The 13,061-nt window shown below is 42.2% G+C and overlaps 1 protein-coding gene across 1 annotated transcript in view; it reads left to right on the top strand.

Moving 5' to 3' along the window:
• Nucleotides 1–4,830: 4,830 nt before the first annotated feature.
• Nucleotides 4,831–13,061, top strand: part of HPGDS (hematopoietic prostaglandin D synthase) — a 31,801-nt gene continuing 23,570 nt past the window's right edge. Inside the window, exon 1 of the mRNA XM_026102447.2 lies at nucleotides 4,831–4,929. The gene's annotated coding sequence lies outside the window, so the exon portion shown is untranslated. The remainder of the gene's footprint in view (nucleotides 4,930–13,061) is intronic.

Below are 13,061 nucleotides of genomic sequence, written 5' to 3'. Positions count from 1 at the left end.
TTCTTTATATAGTCATTCCTGCAATGTGATAGAATTGCAAGAGTTCACAAGCTGATGAAACCTTGTGATCAAACTCTCCAAACAAAGAGCCACCGTCTCAAATTTTCATGAATACTTTGACCACATGTACAAAATGAGGAACAAAACCCCCTTATCTTCTCTAACTTTTACAGAAATATTTAATTTTTAGTTCCTGCTTCCTTTTTACAACAGGGTAACAAAACATTAATTAAGAAAAGCAAAGCAGCTGACTAGCCCTGGCTTGGCTACGCAGTTTTTCGGTTCCATTAGGAAATTTCTGCAGGATGTAATGGGAAACAAAGCATGGGAAACAGAGACCACAGATAGATACAGGTCAGACGTCAGCTGATGTGTCAGAAAGAGCTCCCTCCAGTCCGCGTCTCTGTACGAAACTGCATCTTCTGAATAGACAGGCCCTTGGGCTATCGATCAAGAATTTGTGCTTAAATGTCACTTCTTTACCTAACTCCCTACGAGCTGAGAAGAGTATTATTGCTCCTTGGCTAAGTTGGAGGTGCTGCTAGGATAAATGCATGCAAACTCAACTGTAAAATTTGGTTGTCCCTACATTAGCCAGTTTCTCAAGAGCAGGAGTGCTAAAATAAAACGGTGCCAGCTAACTTAGAACCAAGTGTTAGATACAGGAAATATTGAAGCAAACGCACCAGAAACAGTTAGTTAAGCACTTGCAATTAATGACTAGTTATGGCCCTATTCAAATTCTGAATTGCAAAAACAGCTTCCGAGACAAAAGTCTACTGAAGCTAACACAAGTCCCCTAGTTACCTTCGCTGGGCTTTGGATTATGGCCCTTCACATACGACCACCTGCACCTATCACGAATAAAACCAAGAGACCCTTTCCAAACAGAAGCAACTGTGTCTAGCGGTCTGCTTTTTGTTGCTCTTGCCCTCCATGTAGCACTCCAAAGAAGTATCCTTCGGTTGATGCTTTTTGCTCTTCTTAGCAAAAAGGCTCTCTATTGCCAGGAGCGCACAAAGAAAGTTAAAAAGTAGAACTTCAATCCCCCAAATGACTGGCCTTTCTTTAGTTTACTTCTCTAAGCTGCCTAGCTTTGAAAGTAAATCTCGGGTTTGACTGATCATTAAATGTTGCCTTTTACTAGAGCTATACTAATGCTGGAATCATGTTTGATTAAGAATCATGTTTGAGTTTTCCAAATGCATTCGTGACCCTTCTATATCCTTTTTTTTTGGGGGGGGGGGCAGGGGGAGGAGGATAACAACTAAGCAAAGCAATGCTGAAGAAAGCAAGCTGCAAATTTTAGAACAGGCTTCTATTCACACAATGATGTTTTTAAAGTTCAGTCAACTTTTTTGATTGTTATTTTTCACATTAAAAAAAATAATCAAGAACATTAATTCAGAAGGAAAGTTTTAAACATTTCAACTTTTTCAAAATTAAACATCTGATATTTTCAGCCCTCCGTGGGGCTTTTTTCTTTGAGCAAAACTGTTTGTAAATTTAGGTTGCATTTGCAAAACATAAGGTCTATTTGAAACTGAATTTCTCTGGCAGAACTTACTGTTTGCTAAAAAGGGACAGCAAACTGCTGAACTCTATTACACATAAAAGGCTGAGTGGTCTTAAGACATTGCTGCATTGACAGGTTTCTAAATACAGGCCTAATATGCCTCAAGAAGGGGCTTACAAACTATGTAAGGTATTATTATTCATCTCCTATATTCATTTCCTACAGACTCACTTAAGAAAATTAAATGAACATTTAGTAATAACAGCAAGATGTCATAATTCAAAAAAAAAAAAAAAAATAGGAAGAGGTGGGACATGGAAATTGCTCAGAAAGTGAACACAAGTGCTATTTCTAAATTTGTAATAAAACTCCTGGCTTGAGTGGAGTTCCTCTCCCGGACATGCAAGTGGAACTGCAGATGCATTAACTGGAGGTCAGCACTCTCGGTAAGACAGTCACGTCTTGGCCAGTGCAGCCTGCTCACTGTAAATGCCTGGCCAGGAATTCCCTTCTGGGAGAGGAGATCCTGCAGCGTGGTCATGGATTTACTCCCATTGCAGCCTAGGGGAGGCCGGACCCTCGCTGTTCCCAAAACGAGCCATCAGAAACCACTTCTGCTGCAGATGTTTCTACTGACACATGGACTCACCTGAACCGGGCCACTGACAGTATTCTGCAAGCCGTCCCATGGTAGAGACTTACGGCACTGGCAAAAGCATGAAGTGCTGCGTCTTCTTTCAATCTTAACGCTTAACTATCAACATTGGGACAAAGTAGAGCAGTGACCGGGAGGAGAGAGGTGGGGAGGGACTGGCAGTGACTCAAAAGGCAGAAGAACGAACCAGCAGTACTTATAGATACACGGAGAAACAGATCTGTGCCACGATTTACTGATCCAGTAACAGTCCCTGAAGGCTCCAAAAGGGACATCTGTTGAACTAAATCTTGGATTTAATTTTAATCCACGTGACTTCCTCTGGATTTATCTAGGGCTTCCAAACAGAGTGGAGAGCCCCAGTGCTGACCAGGACAAAGCGCGAGCTCCAGCCAGCTGCAGCTTCACTGCAAGAAAACCAGACGCTGCTCTGTGACCGCGGGGCAAAGTGCTGAAACGCCAACAGCTGAGTGGCAGCGGCATGTGACAACAGACTCTCCTAAGACAAGGCCTCTGCTACAGTCTGACCCGAAGGTGTGCGATCCGAATGGATGTCTCTCCTCCCAGCTGGGAAACATACTTCTTTTAATAGACCATAATCTCGATCAGCAATGTCCTCACAGCTCCTAAAGCGTTAGGGAGCCGGACACAAGCAGAAGGAACTTTAGATGAAGGGTCTCTTGCCAAAAGCTGCGATAAACAGTCCCAGCTTGACTGCACAGGAGCAGGCAATCCGGCAGCTTTCTCATGCCACCAACAACTGTTGCAGGCTGAATGGATAAAATAAATAGCAAGCTTCATCTGTAAGAAATCATTATCAGAGGAAGCCAAGTTTAAAATCTTCTCAGTGCATTACTGACTTAATTATTTTAAACTTACGGACACAAATCACTTAATGTGAGTGAATCACTAGAAAAGTAAAAGCTAACATACCAGTATCCTTACTAATGCTTTATTGTGCGGCATCACCGGCAATCCAGCCAAGGTAGGAACAAATTGTTGCCTACTGAAAACAACTCCTGGAGAACATCTTCCCTCTTCCCTGCAGAAAGATGGAGGACTAGAACCCACAACATACTTCTGTATTCCACAATCTACTGCAAAATAAAATAAACTTCTTAGTTCAGGCTCAAAACCTTGCAAATACTAGTAAAATAAATTTGTTCCATATTATATCCATTTAATTCTTCTCCAAGAGCAAAGTTGTTGAGAACCACAAGTGCCACCTGCTTCAGAGAAACATGCTGGGAACAATTTTGTTATGATTCAGTTCAAATTTTCCACTAATGAAACGAAAGACTATCAGCTGCTTCTCTGCAACAGAAGGAACTGTCATGTCTCACATAGGCTGGTTTATATACAAAGAAGAACTAGCAAAAGAGGGGTTTAGTTAAACCAGTTTAAACATCCCTATTTGGGCAAAATTTTACCATTCTCTACCTGCTTACAAAGCAGTCCTGATAACTTGTGTCCCGCTCCTTCCCCACCACTTACACACTGGAGAAAAGGAAGGTTAATGCACACATCTAGACTACAGAGTCAAGGGCTCCAAAAGCAAAGTGTCACCACCGAGGTTTGCCTGGGCGATTTGGCTCTTAGGTCAGGTTACACCAGTCCCGATTAGAAGAGGCTGGGTTGTTTGTAAACTTTCTCTTTGCTGTTGAGTGTCAGTAGTTGAAAACTCGGCTGCTAAGACCAGTGCAACACATTTACTCCACGGAAATGAGTTGTTTTGCGGCAAATGATTAATACTGCGAGCTATAGGAATCTGACAGCTCCTCCACGCAGGGCAGGCTGCTTTGGTCAGGCCTGCTCTCGGCACCTGCAAAAAGCACTGGCAACCATTAATTATAAAAACCGAACGAGGCTTCAAAACATGGTTGTGCAGTACGTGCCATAGCTGTTTGTTTCGAACCCCAAAACTTTTGCTTCGTCACTGCTGCATTTGGTTGCATGCCAACAGGAAACCAAAGCACAGCAATATTAAATGGACTTTGTTAGAGTCAAGGTACAAACGATTGCAACACCAGCATCCCCTCTCCTTCCAAAACCCATATGCCCCCCCGCCACAACTGATAAGAGCCAGTAAACATCACAGAGCTCTAACTACTAATATGCGTACTAATATACTCAAGGAGAGAGCTTACTAGAATCCTAATTTTTCCTCCTTCACTAATATCTACAAAAATATTTCAAATGACTTTTTACTTTATGACAAAGGCTTAGATACTGTACTTTCTTCCTTCCACCCTTCTGCCCCCGCCAGCTCCCCTCCTTGAATGAGATTGCAGCTATTTAATGCATTGTTCCATAATCAGATCAGATACTGGAGGACTTCATGTTATTTACAGATAATTTAAGACCAAAGTTTCTTGGCTTGCTCCATATATTTTACAGTTTAGGGAAAAAAAAGCAAAGCAAAACAAAACAAAAAACCCTAACATCTGGCTCAGCTCCCTGGTGCCTGATCACAGAAGTATCTTTAAATTTGGGGGGGGGGGGTTGTTTTTCTTTTTTAAATGGCACTTCAAATATTTCTTGTCCTTGAGTATAAACCAAAAAATTCCCAGTGCCAAGCCAGCCATAGTAGTCTAAAAAAAGTCACGGAGCTGTTATCTGAGGAAATGATACATTTGCTTTCTGTGTGTCATGGGGAGTGGTTTGCATTTTAATAAACAGTATATATAAGCCTTTCCCACCGAGCCCAGCACTCAGACTCCCGTGCGCTGAGAAAGGGACCGCGTATCACGGCACCAAAGTGAGTTCCTTTTAAGCTTTGCTTCCTACAAAGGATCCAGCTTCTCTCTCTCTTTCCTTCTTATTCTCCTCATCTTATTCTGCCCTCCGCCAGGACACCGTTATACCAGCTGCGCGGGGTCTGCTTTTGTCAAATTATGCTACGCCTATGCCGAGTATGAGAATATTTCATTTTGACAGTTTTAAGTTTATTTGACGTAGAAGTCTCTGACTAGTGCTGCTGGCACAGCGAGGGGTGGCCACGAGCTCCATACGTGGTCCGCCAGAGCAGCTCAAGGAGACCACCTATATATAGGTGGAGACCACCTATATATAGGTATACACCTTCTGTGCTGCTTATAGGCATCTCTAACATCCCTGCTATACGTAAGACATCCGCAGAGTCACGCGCGCTGCTACAATGAGACCTCAGAAATTACGGACTACTTAGCCTGTTGATACAGCAAGCCCCCCTTTCTCACAGTAACTGGTGCTATCCGTGTTGACCCGCTTCGATAATCAGGATACTCGACAGAGAGAGAGACACGGTCCAAAGGAAAGACAACCTGATCGAGCACAGCAACAAAAAGTTCGTGCAGGAAAGCTCTTGGCAACCTCCAGCACGCACTTCTCAGTAAGCGAAAAGCCACTTGCTTTAAAGCAATGTTCTATTAGAGGTAAAAGCTGACTTATATATGTTCACTTACGCAACCAAACCAAATCGAGGTTAATGTCGGGAATTAGATGAATATTAAGCAGCACTAACCAACTCCTCCACATTGTCTTTATATGCTATTCTGGCCATTTTCTGAATTCTTGTCTTCTGGCCATCTATGGGTTAACATACTCTCATCCTAATTTCCACCATTATTTTACAGAAGAAATCTTGCTGCATCTGCTTTCATTTGCTGTTTTTTTCTCTTTTCCAAAGTTTACCGTACTTTTTGATAGGGTTTTTTTTGGTTTTTATTTCAAAATGATACTCTAAATCTGTTCAGTATTTTCTTTTCAGTTTTAACTGCCTTCATTTGTCTGTGTGCATAATCTTCCTGCACACATCTCCTCTGTTAAAAGTCATCCTTCTTTATTTACTGCTCATTTCAAACTTTTCAAACAAAACTTAGCTGTGAAGTACTTTTCCTGGACTCGTACGCTTCTAAGAACTGTTTGGGACCACTAGTACCCTTATACTCAAAAGTTGCTGCAACTTTTGCAAAACAAGAAAGTTTAGACACAAAGGTCTTTCAGAAGTTTATGTCTGTTTACCCTTTTGTTTTCTTTAATCCTAACTAGAATCCACCTCCCCTAAGGACAGCTACGCGCTGTGGTGGGAATGAGCCCCACCGCAGACACGTGCATGCGCACGCAGACACACGCTCATATCTATTTTGATAGAAGTAGGACTGAAGCTCTTCAAATTTTAAACAGAAAATACGCACAAAATGATTCTTAGAATTCGTTTAGTTTCTTATTACCAGGGGGAAAAAAAAGGAGAAGATAACAGAACAACAACAAGACTCATCCCAGTGATTCAGTAACTACTGCATTTACAGCATATACTGTGGAATGCAGCTCTGTCTCGGTTACATACAGCAGCGGAGCTACACTTGCTCAAAACCTTACACGTCACGTAATTTCTAGCGAAAAGAAAAATCTTTTCCAGACCTCACCCAGGGTGATGATTCAATCTATTGACAGCTGTAGAAGAAGGGATTTCCATTTTTTTCACATCAGCAAATACGTGATGAAAATAAGCAGCCCCTGTTCTTGCCTTCCCCAAAACATACCCGCTTTGTGACAGCTACCTAGGGCAACTGCTACCAGGTTTTGTGCACCTGCAAACATGTGTTCGCCAGCTGTCTTTACTGCAGAGCTGTCACACCTCTACGCCACCAACAAACATACTAGCTCGGCTGCTATAAGGGTTTGACCTTAAGGCTTCTCGAAATACGTTCCAGGGTCTTCAGCACTGCCACAGATAGGAATAACCTCATGGTATATTGTGCCAGAACTTGACTGCACTCCTCTACGCAATTATCTTCTTACTTTTCTTCACAATTTCACCAGTCCATCCCTTGTTAACGCTGGGACAATGCACTTACCTAAGATCTGTTGTTATACTTTGGGTCTTCTGTCTATAGGCATAGCTCAGACAGATGGTAACACTTACAGCTCGTATGATTTATCGAGAAAATAGTTCACCAGACCTTTATGAAGAGTTTTCTTAGCTATTTTTTGTCACACACAATCTTCTATTAAGCAGTTAGAAAACAGAAATAGTTGAAGACAGTGCACACTTTCAAAATACTTCTGATCAAAATCTCACTGGTAAGTAATAACACTAAATAGCAGCCACTGACATATTGTTGGAATTGAATTAGCACTTGGCATGACATGCCACTAAGCTGTGTTTATTCACATCAGCTAAAAATTTACCATATGTACTGCATACACTATTTCAGACTGGCAGATATTTTCACTCTTACCAGGCAGTCCAAGAGGCAGAAAACCAAACAAACCAACCATACTTGCCAAATCCCAGATAAGCCATACACACTGTAAACTGACATCATTTTAAATAACCTGGCTAAGGTTCTCAGTCCATTGTAGTGGTTGGTTTTATGGGAGTCTTAGCAGGACTGAGAAAACCAAATACCTCATTGTGCCCCTCTTCAGAGGTGACTAAAAACACGGCCTTGCTCAAATGCCTCTGTAAGGCATAAGCATGAAATGGAATAGGAGAAAAGCAGTCAACTACATCAGACTGAGAGTTGGCTCTGGATTTGGGTAACAGAAATGGCAATGGGATCCTTTGATACCAGCTATATATTCTGCACCAGGTGGTATTCATGGGGGTGGGCAAGTGGGAGTTACAGCCTTCCAGTCTGCCTCGGCTCGCTCCTGCCCACCAACATACAACACTGGCATCCTGCAAATAGAGTCTCATACCGGGCTGAGCTTGGGCAGAAGGAGAAAAGACAAAGGTATACAGAAAGTATGACTCGAATGACCTCACAATCTTTCTTTAGTCAATATTTGCCAACAGGAAAAAGCTTTTAAATACTTGACACCAGAGCCTGTAACAGTACACCTCAGGTAAATGAGTACTCTGTGTTTGGGTACTTTGGGGCAGAGCAGAGAACCCATAATAACAGGCACTGCAGAAGAGCCAGACCAGGCTTGTTGCTTCCATGAACAAAGGCTAGACTGACCGCAAGCCTTTGCTCAGTAAGTACTTTTTCCTTAGGTGTAGAGACAAATAGGTTCAGTTTTTATATCCTGAGGAGTTACATCCCATGGCTGTTGTGAATATACGGCACTGGATCTTGGATATTGATGGTTGGGTCTATACACAGTTCCCTAGATCTCCGGTGAGCTGTTGCTCACTGCTGTAGGTCTTCTCAAGCAGACTGGCAGTGTCCAAACACCACTTTAGCAGGTCTGGGTCTCCTTGGGCTTACTCTGGCTATAAAACCAATTTAAAACTTTCCATTTCAAAATATCTGACATAACACAAGAGCTGTGTCCCACCCCGCTGTGCTGGTGTCTCCACGGCACGGTGGTATCTGCCGCGCACCCCAGGACAGAGCAGAGGACACAAGGAATTTGTGATCACAGGGCTTGCTGGACAGGAGAAAGCTTTAAGGTAAATAAAGCCTTGCGAGATCTCAACCATGCTGGCTATTATATATTGTCCTGTCCACAGGAATCATATATCATCCTGAAAAATCTATCAAATCTTTTTTTCTTTTATACTTGTAATTCTGTTTATTTCTGGGTAGTTGTACAGTGTGCTCACAACATGTCACAGCTAAAGAGCTAAGTATTTTAGACTAGCACAAGGAAGGAGCTTGCATTCATATTCCTCCTTGTACATAGATACCTCCCCCCCTTGCCCTCCTCTCCAGGAAAACAAGTGGCTAGGATATAAATTATTTTTTCTCTATCCAAGGAGAGATACTACATGACCAAGACAGTCTTATACAAATTACTGTATTGGATCAACTTGAGCGTTCAGGAAATGGACACGAAATCTTTCTGGCAAAACTAGCAGCTGCCTTTGGAAAGCTGACTAAACCACTTAGAGTACAGCAATGTGATTTGGAACGACGCTCTTTACCTTGTGGAGATAGTGTGAGGGGGAGCCGATTTATCTAGAAACCACAGGGACAGATGCAAGGCATGAATTTTAAGGGAATGAGTGGTGTTGGCAGGAATTATGATTATTTCAACTTCTGTTCTACCACAGAATGCTCTAGGGAATTTCTGAAACATCTGATGAGGAAATAAAATACTTAAATATTCTCTCCTGAGATATTATCCTAGGCACTCCTTAGACTGCATAGTTTAAGATCTCTCTTCGTGCAATTTTATTTACTAGCAGACACCTCAGTCTGCAGTGTGTGATTTTTTTTCATTCAAAGTTCATTTCAGCTTGGGATGAGGCACAAAGTCTATTATTAACATGAAATTGGGGTCAACTAATTGCAAATCACAGGGCTGGGCATCAGACAAAGCAAAATTGACACAGACGCTCAGGTCCTCAACAGAAAGTCCTTGCATGAGAGGCAGAGAGATGCGTGTTTTGGAGGCAGCCCGCAAGACACTGTTCCAGGGCATTCGCTGCCACAGTGGATCAGTTACCACCATGGCTGTGACACGGACGAGTCAACAAACCACCTTTTCTGTTCAGATTTAACTTTGTTCCAGCTCGCTGGTAATCACTGGGAGGGATCTCACAGGGGAACACGCAAGATTTGCGGAGGTGCCATGCTTTTCATTGTTTGTGAAGAAGTAAAAGCAGGAAACAACTCCATTACTGGCCATTCGCTGGGGAAGCCGCTTCCCATAGCTTTTAGCAGTAGGGATACATAACCTGGCACTGGCTAACTGCATTCCTGATGTTTCCCAAGTCCCAGCAAACCCCCACTGCAAGACTGCGTAGTCTCTGACTGCCATCCGTCTTTCCGGGCAGTCGTGGCCTTCTCTTTATTCCCTCAGACATTTACCGTCAGCCCCTGCAATTTTATCTCCTCTACATAATGCAGCGGTAATCGATAAATCAGACTGCTTCTTCAAGGACTTATTTAGAATAAAAGCACGCCAGAAACCCGTAACCTAGTCTATGAGTGTATTTTTGCTTCCTTCCATGTGACCGAGGAAGGCGCAGTTTCCTTCTCCTTCAGCAACGGGGGGATGCGGTACCTCGCCCGTTAGGTCAGCAGAGGACGGACCGCAGCCCGGAGCTGCCGGGCACCGCCTTTCCGCCAAAGGCTGCTGCCTCCTTGTATCTGCTGACACGCAAGTGCTCCCTCGCCCACTTCAATCAAAGTGGAGGAGGCTTCTTCTCTTACAGGTCCCCCTTCCACCCTCCCATACCCCTGAAGGGTTTTTCTGGAGTTTCAGCTCACCACCTCAGCAGAACAAACCTGAAACTGCCTTGGACAGATAACTGCTTTCAGTTCTCCTGCAGCCTCCTTTCTAAAGCAACAGAGCAGGCTTTCATAGCCCCTCACTCGCGTTGTCCAACTGTACTCATCAGGTCACTTCGCATACTCCTGTCCTTATTGCGTCTCAGTAATTGCAGAGTAATGCCTTAATAGCTCTTCTCAGCTTAGGGGGTTCATTTCCACAGCAGGTTGCAAACAGCCAACATACTGGATAAAGACATGCAAACCCCCCCCCCCCCCCCAAAAAAAAAATAAATATATATATTTGCTTGTAGCTGTGTGGATACCTGATCTTGAAAATCAAGCTAAGCAAGTGTCAAGCTCTGTTTCAGGTATTTGGATTTGTTATGTCATAACTCAATCCTACAGTGAATTACACAAACATTTACTTCAGATGATCTTAGAAGAAGGGGTGCAGATCTTTTCTCTTTCCTCTACAGGGTCCAGATTGCTATCTGGCACAGAAAAAGAAGGGATCAAATGAAAATGTTTACTTTTCTTAAATGGGGAGAAGAAAAAAGGACTGTTGCTTTCCAGAGAGCTAGTTTATGTCAAACTGGGAGCTGACAGCAATTATACAAAATTACTCAAAACTCTTAATTTTACTGTGCCGAATGAAGACTACTTTGCAAGTCTTCCATTAATCCGATAGTATCCAATCCTCCCTTCTCCCCCCACTCAAAAAGACAGAAATATTCTTAGCTAGAGAAAAATTAATAAAAACACTTTTTGGCAAAAAATATAAGTCATTATTATTTTAGCTTTTGAAGACTGAAAATATTTTTTAAGCATCTAAGATTTTTTTTTTTGACTCCATGCTAAAAAGCAGAAGGGGTTCTTGCTTAAAGAAAAAAAAAGGCCATTCCTTCTATGCTCTGAGGAAAATAAGCACTTTAGCTTTTAGCTGTGTGATGAGAGGACCAGTCTAGATTCTTCAACCCAGGCTTGGAAGTTAGATTTCTGCAGTCTCTGTTAATGTCAGCCAAAATCCTACAGCTTTTATCAGTGCTATTATTTACTAAGTCTGCATGCTATATGGAAGATCTGGGTATATCCTACAACACTACAGAAATAAGTAGGTGGTTTGTGAGGCCATACAGGTGTCTCTTACCTGGGTGCTGCATATTTCTTGGAAGTGTATTTCTTAATTGGTGCCTGCTCCACGCAGCTCCCGTAAAACCTCTGTACTGGCAGACACTGCCTGGTGGCTGCAGTAAATTGCTACGCCGATCACCACCTCTCCACAGCTTCCTTGCTGCTCTTTTTCTGCTCAGCACCTGCCTGTGAGACACCACAGTTAATTAGTGACTCTGTCTCTGGTTTCTGAAAGGCAAATAAATAAAGCGTATCTCCCTCATATCCTTCTGCCCATTATACCACGTAGGCTAAATGAAAAGGAAGAAATACCGGTGTGAACATTTTCTATCTTCCCTCTCATAAAAGTGCAAAGTGTCTTTAAAAAAATGAGTCATAGCTGTGGAAGCTTTTTTTACTTGCTTTCTACCCTAACTATTTAAATCTGCTCTCTCTGGCATCTTCCTCTGAAAAAACTCAGAGGTTTCTTCTTTCACAAAAATTAAGGAAGGAAAACTCATGTGGAAAGTGAAATAGTTCAAGAAGGAGAAAGCTGCTTTAATACTCTCCTCACCAGTTAAAAAGATGAGGAATCTCCATATCTGAAAAGGAGAGCCAGTAGGAAAGGCAGACCTGAACTTAATACTCCTAATGTGTCTCAGAGGAAATACAGCAATAAGCCTCTTCCCTGGTTAAAATCTTTCTTTATACTTCATAAAGAAGCACAACTCTCCCCACCTCTTCAGGATCAAAAAAAAAAATCCATGCTTCATACTTGGATAGTCTACTTCTGATACAAAACTCTAAGGAAATATTCTCCTTTAGTGTCTAAAAACTCTCTTGACTGTGTATATAATGAAACAAATCAAAGAAAATGTAGACCCAGCCGACTTCTCTCCTTTCTTTTTCTAAAATGAATTTTCTGGCTAACATTAACACTGTTGGGTCTAGGGACCGGGACCAAGAAAGGGAATTAATAGTTTTCTCTCTGAAATCCCAGTATCGTCATCAGCGGAAAACACTTTAGCTGATGTGAGTTACAAGAACTTCAAGCCGCATGAAGTGGCATGATACATCTGCAATACCTAGGTGACTGAATATATGAATTGACTGGAATTCGACCCCCTTGTTAGAATACCCACACTGAGCTGTTGGATATGCATCTATTTCAAACCCAGTCATCTATTTTTTCCAGTCCAGCTTTGCAGAATCACTCTGCAAACAAATAGCAACTGCTTTAAAACCATTAATAAGAACAGAAAGAAAAAAGTCTACCAAGCTTTTATATTTTAACTGTGGACAGACTATTGTTTAGAGAGGGCATGACCTCTGTTTCAAACTTGATAAAGCAAGATGCTTCTTGGCAGAACTATAGCTATAGGCTACAGAGAGTGGAAGCTGATTTGATGTTATACTTTCAGCTTCTAAAAACATGAAAGTGGAATGCATAATATCAGCTGCAACTGTTCAAATATTTAGATCTTACATAATAGCTTAATCTTATCATAAAATAAACAGAGGTATGCGTGAACTGAGTCATCACTCGCTAGTCCTTGGAGGGACTTTTTCACCTTCCTCGTCACCGCTAGTGCCACGTTACTTTCTAACACCCTTCAGCAGCTGCTTGTTT

The sequence above is a fragment of the Dromaius novaehollandiae genome, chromosome 4, assembly GCF_036370855.1.
Source record: "Dromaius novaehollandiae isolate bDroNov1 chromosome 4, bDroNov1.hap1, whole genome shotgun sequence".
Classification (NCBI taxonomy): domain Eukaryota; kingdom Metazoa; phylum Chordata; class Aves; order Casuariiformes; family Dromaiidae; genus Dromaius; species Dromaius novaehollandiae.
This window is presented reverse-complemented; position numbering and strand designations above follow the sequence as displayed.